This window comes from Cucurbita pepo, chromosome 6 (assembly GCF_057944985.1).
Source record: "Cucurbita pepo subsp. pepo isolate OVF chromosome 6, ASM5794498v1, whole genome shotgun sequence".
NCBI classification, from domain to species: domain Eukaryota; kingdom Viridiplantae; phylum Streptophyta; class Magnoliopsida; order Cucurbitales; family Cucurbitaceae; genus Cucurbita; species Cucurbita pepo.
Genome location: NC_141803.1, coordinates 17,094,840 through 17,103,773, shown reverse-complemented (window position 1 = coordinate 17,103,773; position 8,934 = coordinate 17,094,840). Strand labels below are relative to the sequence as shown.

At 38.4% G+C, this 8,934-nt stretch overlaps 3 non-coding genes across 3 annotated transcripts; 1 reads left to right on the top strand and 2 right to left on the bottom strand.

Moving 5' to 3' along the window:
• Positions 1–677: 677 nt before the first annotated feature.
• Positions 678–749, bottom strand: TRNAM-CAU (transfer RNA methionine (anticodon CAU)). The gene has a single exon. It is a non-coding gene; the product is annotated as a tRNA-Met (tRNA).
• A 1,884-nt stretch (positions 750–2,633) lies between these two features.
• TRNAL-CAG (transfer RNA leucine (anticodon CAG)) lies at positions 2,634–2,714 on the top strand. Its single transcript has one exon. It is a non-coding gene; the product is annotated as a tRNA-Leu (tRNA).
• A 334-nt stretch (positions 2,715–3,048) lies between these two features.
• On the bottom strand, positions 3,049–3,120 carry TRNAM-CAU (transfer RNA methionine (anticodon CAU)). The gene has a single exon. It is a non-coding gene; the product is annotated as a tRNA-Met (tRNA).
• Positions 3,121–8,934: the final 5,814 nt, after the last annotated feature.

Here is an 8,934-nt window from a genome sequence, read left to right as displayed (position 1 = left end):
CGTTGAGCATGTTTGAGTTGTATGATTAAATTGTATGCTAGATTCAGGTAGTTTACTTGTTCTATAGGATTATCCCCTTAGTAAATGAGCATGGACGTAAAGATCATAGAATATCTCTCTGATATAGCATGCATGAATCAGAGTGAGTAGAGCAGTAGAACAAGAGTGTTGATATTAGAGTGGTTAGTCTTTCTTCTCTATTAGGGCCAGTTTTCGGTCCCAGGTTATCATTTTTTAGTCTTTCTTCTCTATTAGGGCCAGTTTTCGATCATGGGACCTGTGGGTTATTAGTCTTTCTTCTCTATTAGGGCCAGTTTTCGGTCCCAGGTTATCATTTTTTAGTCTTTCTTCTCTATTAGGGCCAGTTTTCGATCATGGGACCTGTGGGTTATCATTTTTTAGTCTTTCTTCTCTATTAGGGCCAGTTTTCGATCATGGGACCTGTGGGTTATCATTTTTTAGTCTTTCTTCTCTATTAGAGCCAGATCGTTGGACCTATGGGTTAAGGGCCCTTCTTCTCTATTACAACGGTACTTATTTGAGAGTTTAATGGTCCTTAAGATCCTTGTGTTGCAACAAATGTAAATATGTATCATAGGCCGAAAAGATCTAAGGTACTTATTTGAGAGTTAATGATCCTTAAGACCCTTTGTTGTCATTTTTTAGTCTTTCTTCTCTATCAGAGCCAGGTTTCGATCCTGGGACCTGTGGGTTATGGGCCCACCACGCTTCCGCTGCGCCACTCTGATTTGTTAGAAAAGAGGATGAGCTATTGTGATCTGTGCTCCAGGGTGATTTATGACGAAATAGAGTGAACTAAAGAAAGAGTTGAGGAGTCAAAATAGAGTAACCTATAACGGGCTAATGATCCTTATTTTGCAACTGTTAATACGTATTATTTTTTAGTCTTTCTTCTCTATTAGAGCAAGGTTTTGATCCAGGGACCTGTGGGTTATGGGCCCACCACGCTTCCGCTGCGCCACTCTGGTTTGTTAAAAAGGAGGATGAGCTATTGTGATCTGTGCTCCAGGGTGATTTATGACGAAATAGAGTGAACTAAAGAAAGAGTTAAGGAGTCAAAATAGAGTACCCTGGAATCAAAAGCTCGTGTAGCTAGGAATGCAATAAACCTATAACGGGCCAAAGTGAATAACTAGGCCAAGCTTGTGTTGCAAGGAATGTTAATATAATATGTATCATTTTTTAGTCTTTCTCCTCTTTTAGAGCCAGGTTTCGATCCTGGGACCTGTGGGTTATGGGCCCAACACGCTTTCGCTGCGCCACTTTGATTTGTTAAAAAGGAAGATGAGCTATTGTTATCTGTGCATCAGGGTGATTTATGATGAAATATAGTGAACTAAAGAAAGAGTTGAGGAGTCAAAATAGAATAACCTGGAACCAAAAGCTCGTGTAGCTAGGAATGCTAGCAAAGTTAATGATCCTTGTGTTGCAACAAATGTTGTTGTCATTTTTTCGTCTTTCTTCTCTATCAGAGCCAGGTTTCAATCTTGGGGCCTATGGGTTATGGGTCCACCACGCTTCCGCTGCACCACTCTGATTTGACCCGCTTCTGCTGCACCACTCTGATTTGACCCGCTTCCGCTGCACCACTCTGATTTGTTAGAAAGGAGGATGAGCTATTGTGATCTGTGCTTCGAAATAGAGTGAACTAGAGTTGAGGAGTCAAAATAGAGTAACCTGGAATCAAAAGCTCGTGTAGGAATGCAATCAACCAATAACAGGCCAAATCGAAATAGGCCAAGCAGGTCTAAGGTACGTGTTTGAGAGTTAATGATCCTTGTGTTGCAACACAGTATCTTTCTTCTCTATCAAAGCCAGGTTTCGATCCTGGGACCTGTGGGTTATGGGCCCACCACGCTTCCGCTGCGCCACTCTGATTTGTTAGAAAAGAGGATGAGCTATTGTGATCTGTGCTCCAGGGTGATTTATGACGAAATAGAGTGAACTAAAGAAAGAGTTGAGGAGTCAAAATAGAGTAACCTATAACGGGCTAATGATCCTTATTTTGCAACTGTTAATACGTATTATTTTTTAGTCTTTCTTCTCTATTAGAGCAAGGTTTTGATCCAGGGACCTGTGGGTTATGGGCCCACCACGCTTCCGCTACGACACTCTAATTTGTTAGAAAGGAGGATGCACTATTGCGATCTGTGCTCCAGGGTGATTTAAGGATGTTATCTTGCCGTTGAGCTTGTTTGCTTGTATTGTGCATGATACAGTATGTGTTAGCTCCTGGTGTTTGACAGTGTGTTCTCCCTATCTAGCTTGTTTATCTGCACAGAGCTAGGGTGTAAGAGTTAGGTTGGTTATACGATGACTTAGGTTAAGATGCGTACACTAGACTAAACACCTTAGGATCGTGGCGACATTAAGAGGGTCTAGACCCTACGAGTCCAAAACTAAAGAAAGAGACGAAGAGTCAGAATAGAGTGACCTGGAGCCAAAATCTTGTGTGAAGCAACCTAGCTGGCCTAGGAATCCAATAAACCTCTTCAACTCCTAGACATGATCAAGTTGCATTTAAAACCGTGAGACTGACGACGATGCATCAGTACCTAAAAGTGGATAATATATGCTAGCAGCGATTTGTAGCTGTTACAAAAATATAAATAGTCAAGATGGCCGAGTTGGTCTAAGGCGCCAGTTTCAGGTACTGGTCCGAAAGGGCATGGGTTCAAATCCCATTCTTGACATTATATTCTTTAGTGTGAGATTTGGGAAAGATTGGAGAGGTATAATACATAACATTTTAAAATGTAAGGAGGCTTGCATATGTAGTGAGCAATGTAGCGATGGGCGGGGCAAAGATTGGAGAGGGTATTATTACCAACATTTTAAAATGTGAGTCTTGCATATGTAGTGAGCAATGTAGCGGTGGCGGGCGTAAAACTGTTTTATCTATCAATATTAATGACGGGCCAAAGCGAATAAATAGGCCAAGCAAGTCTAAAGTACTTGTTTGAGAGTTAATGATCCTTGTTTTGCAAGGACGGTCACAATATGTATCATTTTTTAGTCTTTCTTCTCTATCAGAGCCAGGTTTCGATCCTGGGACCTGTGGGTTATGGGCCCACCACGCTTCCGCTGCGCCACTCTGATTTGTTAGAAAGGAGGATGAGCTATTGTGATCTGTGCTCCAGGGTGATTTATGACGAAATAGAGTGAACTAAAGAAAGAGTTGGGGAGTCAAAAACTCGTGTAGCTAGGAATGCAATAAACCTATAACGGGCCAAAGTGAATAAATAGGCCGAGTAGGTCTAAAGTACATTGTTTGAGAGTTCATGATCCTTATGCTCCTTGTGTTGCAACAAATGGCAATATGTATCACTTTTTAGTCTTTCTTCTCTATTAGAGCCAGGTTTCGATCCTGGGACCTGTGGGTTATGGGCCCACCACGCTTCCGCTGCCACTCTGATTTGATAGAAAGGAGGATGAGCTATTGTGATTTGTGCTCCAAGGTGATTTATGACGAAATAGAGTGAACTAAAGAAAGAGTTGAGGAGTCAAAATAGAGTAACCTGGAATCAAAAGCTCGTGTAGCTAGGAATGCAATAAACCTATAACGGGCCAAAGTGAATAAATATGCCGAGCAGGTCTAAGGTACTTGTTTGAGAGTTAATGATCCTTATGCTCCTTGTGTTGCATAACGAGTTATGGGCCCACCATGCTTCTGCTGCGCCACTCTGATTTGTTAGAAAAGAGGATGAGCTATTGTGATCTATGCTCTAGGGTGATTTATGGATACTATCTTCCAGTTGAGCTTGTTTGCTTGTATTGTGCATGATAAAGTATGTTTTAGCTCCAGGTGGTTGACAGTGTGTTCAACCTATCTAGCGTGTTTATCTACACAAAGTTGGGGATGTAAGAGTTAGGTTGGTTATACGATGACTTAGGTCAAGATGCATACACTAGACTAAGCACCTTAGGATCGTGGCGACGTTAAGAGGAAATAGACTCTATTACTCCAGGACTAAAGAAAGAGTCAAGGTGTCAAAATAGAGTAACCTGGAACCAAAAGCTTGTGTTAAGCAACCTAGCTAGCCTAGGAATCCTATAAACCTCTTCAACTCCAAGACATGACCAAGATGCATTTTAAAACCGTGAAGGTGACAACGATGCATAACGGGCCAAAGTGGATTATATATGCTAGAAGTAATTTGTATATGTTACAAATAAAAAAATAGTCAAGATTACAAAGCTAGTCTAAGTTTCCAGTTTCAGGTACTGTTCCGAAAAGGCTTGGGTTTGAATCCCATTATAGACCTGATATTTTTTATAGTGAGATTCAGCATTGAATGGGGAGGTAAAATGGTCAACGTTTTAAAATGTGAGGCTAGCATACGTAACTAGTGGTGGACAACCATTCCTTAAGCTTCGGAGTCATGGATTAAGAATCTTGTATGAATTAATTTATATTTACATGCTCTTAAAATATAAAATTTTGACAAGGAACTTGTAAAACTGTTTTGTTTATAAATTTTGAAGTCAAGGTTGATTTATGGATATTATCTTCCATTCGAGCCCGATCCAATCCAATAAACCTCTTCAACTCCTAGACATGACATGACCAAGACACATTTTAAAACTGTGACGCTGACGACGACGATGCATAACGGGCCAAAGTAGATAATATATGTTAGCATTAATTTGTATGCACTTCAATTAATTTTAAAATCTTTCTCCTCTATCAGAGCCCACCATACTTCCGCTGCGCCACTCTAATTTGTTAGAAAACAAGATTAGCTATTGTTATCTGTTCTCGAGGTTTATTTATAGATATTATCTTCATATTGAGCTTGTTTGCATGTATTGTGCATGATACAGTATGTGTTAGCTGCAGGTGTTTGACAGTGTGTTCTCCCTATCTAGCATGTTTATCTACAAAAAAAACTAGGGTATAAGAGTTATGTTGGTTATACGATGATAAAGAAAGAGTCAAGGAATCAGAAAATGTGAGGCTTGAATATGTAATGAGCAATGTAGTGGTAGGCAATCTGTAAAGTATAGGAGTCATGGGATTAAGAATTGAATCTTGTATCAACTAATTTTGTTTGTACATTTACAAGTTATTCAAATTTTAAACCTCTTCTTTTCTATTAGGGCAAAGTTTCGATCCTCAAACCTGTGAGTTATGAGTCCACCACACTTCCACTACACCACCCCTAATCTGTGAGAAAAAAGGATGACCTATTGTGATTTGTGCTCCAGATTTATTTATGGATATTATCTTCCCATTGAGCTTGTTTGCATATATTGTGCATGATACAGTATGTGTTAGCTGCAGGTGTTTGACAGAGTGTTCTCCCTATCTAGCGTGTTTATCTACACAAAGCTAGGGTATAAGAGTTAGGTTGGTTATGCGATGACTTAGGTCAAGATGCGTACACTAGACTAAGCACCTTAGGATCGTGGTGACATTAAGAGGGTCTAGACCCTATTACTCTAAGACTAAAGAAAGAGTCGCGTAGTTAGAATAGAGTAATCTGGAGCCAAAAGCTCGTGTTAAGCAACATAGTTGGTCTAGGAATCCAATAAACCTCTTCAACTCCTTGACATGACCAAGACACATTTTAAAACCATGAGGCTGACGAGGAAGCATCACGAGCCAAAGTGGACAATATATGCTAGCAGTGGTTTGTAGCTGTTACAAAAAGAATAGTCAAGATGATCGAGCTGGTCTATTTATTAGCTTACAAATTAGGTATTAAAAAGTTTTATTATGATATAAACAAATTGAATTCAAATTGTGCAGATTATACAATATTTATTGTCTATCCAGGGAACAAACACTACAAAAAACCTTGTGCTACATCAAATGAGAAGGGATCGCCAAACGAAATTGAAGAACCATGTTATGATGGGTTATCGACATCACCACTGCCCCAAAACTTAACGAAAAGTTCGTTGAAAACGAAACTTGAATACAAAGGTGATTGGTTTCATGAAGTGCAAGGTACAATGGTGTTGGTGGCAACGATTAATACAACAGTGGCTTTTCAAGGTGCAATCAACCCTCCCGGCGGTGTTTGGCAAGAAGATATTCCTTACAACTCCAATAGCACTTTTCATAGTTCGTTTCACAGTAGCAATACTTTGAGAACTTTCATGGCAGGAACTGCAGTAATGGCCTACCCAGCTTCATACCAAGAAAACTATTACACTACTTGCTTGATTACAAATTCTGTCTCATTCTTGCATCAATATGTGTGATTATGTTCATTATAGGTCGATTGCCTTTAAAAAATAGGATTTGTGTATGGTTATTAACAGTAACCATGTGCATTGCCATTGCATCCTTATCACATAGTTATTTATTGGGAGTTTGGCTGCTAAATGCCTCATTTAGGAATTCTTATGCTTGGAGTGGTTTGTCTTTGTTGTATTGTAATTCCTTTCCTTACTTTTGTGGCGAACCTTCTCGTTTAGTCCGTAAAAAAGTCAAATCTTTGACTTTGAGAGAGATGCAATGACTTCAACCACAACTCAGATAAAGATTGAGGGTAGGGTTTAAAAAAAAGTGGCTCTTGCCCACATGTTGGTAGGGTTTAAATAAAAAAATTAAAAAAAAAAAAGAAAAGAGTACGGACCTTATAATATGTTAGAAAACTTGGAAAAAAGGTAAACCATAGAAATTACGCATGATATTAGAAGTCACGATCTGATTTTTTAGACTTCGAATAATATATCTTGACAAAAAAGACAGACCTCAAGCATTTGATATTCAAGCTAGTCTGATTTTCAACTTCAGCTTACCACATCCTTAAGGTGGCAAACACATCTGACTTGTGTTTCAGGAAATAAACTCATACCTATTCACCGAGTGTGAAACTGGTGATGGTCCCCAAATGTCTGTATAGACCATTTTCAATCATACTTTCTTTGGTTCTCTAACAGCCTTTGTGAAGCTAACTCGTTTTTGTTTGTCCATAACGAAGCTCTCATAAAGACCCATATGAACAAATTTTAGGTCTTCTAAAACTTCTTTCACAGTCAGCATCTTCATTCCTTTGACGCTCATATGTCCAAATCTATTGTGTTATAGACTTGAATTGGAAGCACTTTCAACAACGGCAGTCATGTTTATACATCCTGCAGTGGTGTATAGGGTTCCAGATTTTGTGTAACATGCTACCACCATGACACCCTTCACCTTCCATGAGTTGTTTCCAAACTTGGTTGCATAACCTGTGCTGTCCAACTGACCAATAGAGATCATATTCTTTTTGAGACCAAGAATATATCTGACATCCTTTAATGCCCACTAATTTTCTACTGGAGTTTGTATGCTTTCATCCCATTTTTCTTCAATCACCAAATTTTTGTTGTCGACAAGATACACCTTCTCAAAATTTCAAGAATTGAAATTTCGAAACAACTCTTTATTTGGAGATGAATTAAAAGATGCTCCGGAATAAAAAATTTAGGATTCAATCGGACTGTTCACGCGGAGGATTATAATATCCCCAATATCTTTTGCTGAATTTATAGAATTATTATCATTCTTGGATTTGTGATTCTGCTTCCTCTTTAGTCTTGTACAATCGGTCCGAAAGTGATCTTTTTCTCCAAAACTCCAACACATCACGTTTGGTCTGTTTCGAAAATTTTCAAGGTTCTTTGATTTTGATCAACCTTTGTTTGGGCCCTTTGATCTACTTCTTTCCCTTTGGTCAATGCTGAGTGCACTATGAGAAGAATCCTCAATTTCTTGTTTGCGAATACTTTCGTTGTGAACTACATCTCAGATTTCATCGAACTTCAGTTTCTCAGATCCTCGGGAACTGTTGGTCACGATAACAACAGTATCCCACGACTCGGGTAAAGTTGACATCAGAATCAGTGTTTCAATTTCATCCTCAATATTAATTTCCACATAACTCAATTGACTTACAATCATGTTGTACTCATTTATATGATCAGCAACATATCCACTTTCAGACATTTGTAGATTGAACAATCTCCGCATCAAATACACCATGTTCATAGCCAACGATTTTTCATACATACTTCACATCGTCTTCAACAGATCTGACATTGTCTTCTCCTTAATGATGTTGAACGCTACGTTTCTTGATAGCGTCAACCAGATCAACCCTAGGGCCTAACGATCCTAGAGCTTCCATTGCTCCGTGGTCATGGTATCTGGCTTCACCTCCAACAAGGGTTCGTTAAAATCTTTTTGGTACTGATAATCTTCAATTTGCATCTTCCGGAAACCGAAATTGGATCCATCAAACTTCTCAATTGCAATCTTTGAACTTTCCATCTCTCAAATCGTGGTGAATCTCACCTAGCTCTGATACCAATTGTTAGGATTGCACAACAACGAACACACTCGATCAAGATGAACCTAAAAAAAAAATAGGAGAGAGAAAATGCATGGAGGAATATTGGCTAAAGAATTTGTATTGATGACATTAGATATGCACTCCCCAAGAGTTATAATATGGTTTTAGTTTACTATATAACATTAACTCATATAACACCTATTAGATATAAATATTTACTATATAACATCACTTTCCTTTTTAATTACAAAGAAAAGGTTGACTGAAAACTATTTTGAAATAAATATAAGGGTAAAAATGAGACAGTTCTATCTCTAAATCTAACAAGTGTGTGGTATAATTTAACTTAATCAAACCACGAGAGTTATTATCCTTATCGATGAGAAACGATAACATCCCAATAAAATTATGTGAAATAATTAATGATATATACTTCTATCCATGATTCAACAAATAAGCTTCCTTCCGTTTGCTTCCCATCCACTTAAACTAGGATGGTGACACTTTGGTGTCACTCTCGAGTGAAAGTATAAATAATGATTTTTTTCTTCTTGGAATTGAGGGCAATAATTAGACTATTTTTTAAATTCAAAAGGTCAACTTATTTATAGTTGAGAGCCTCAAC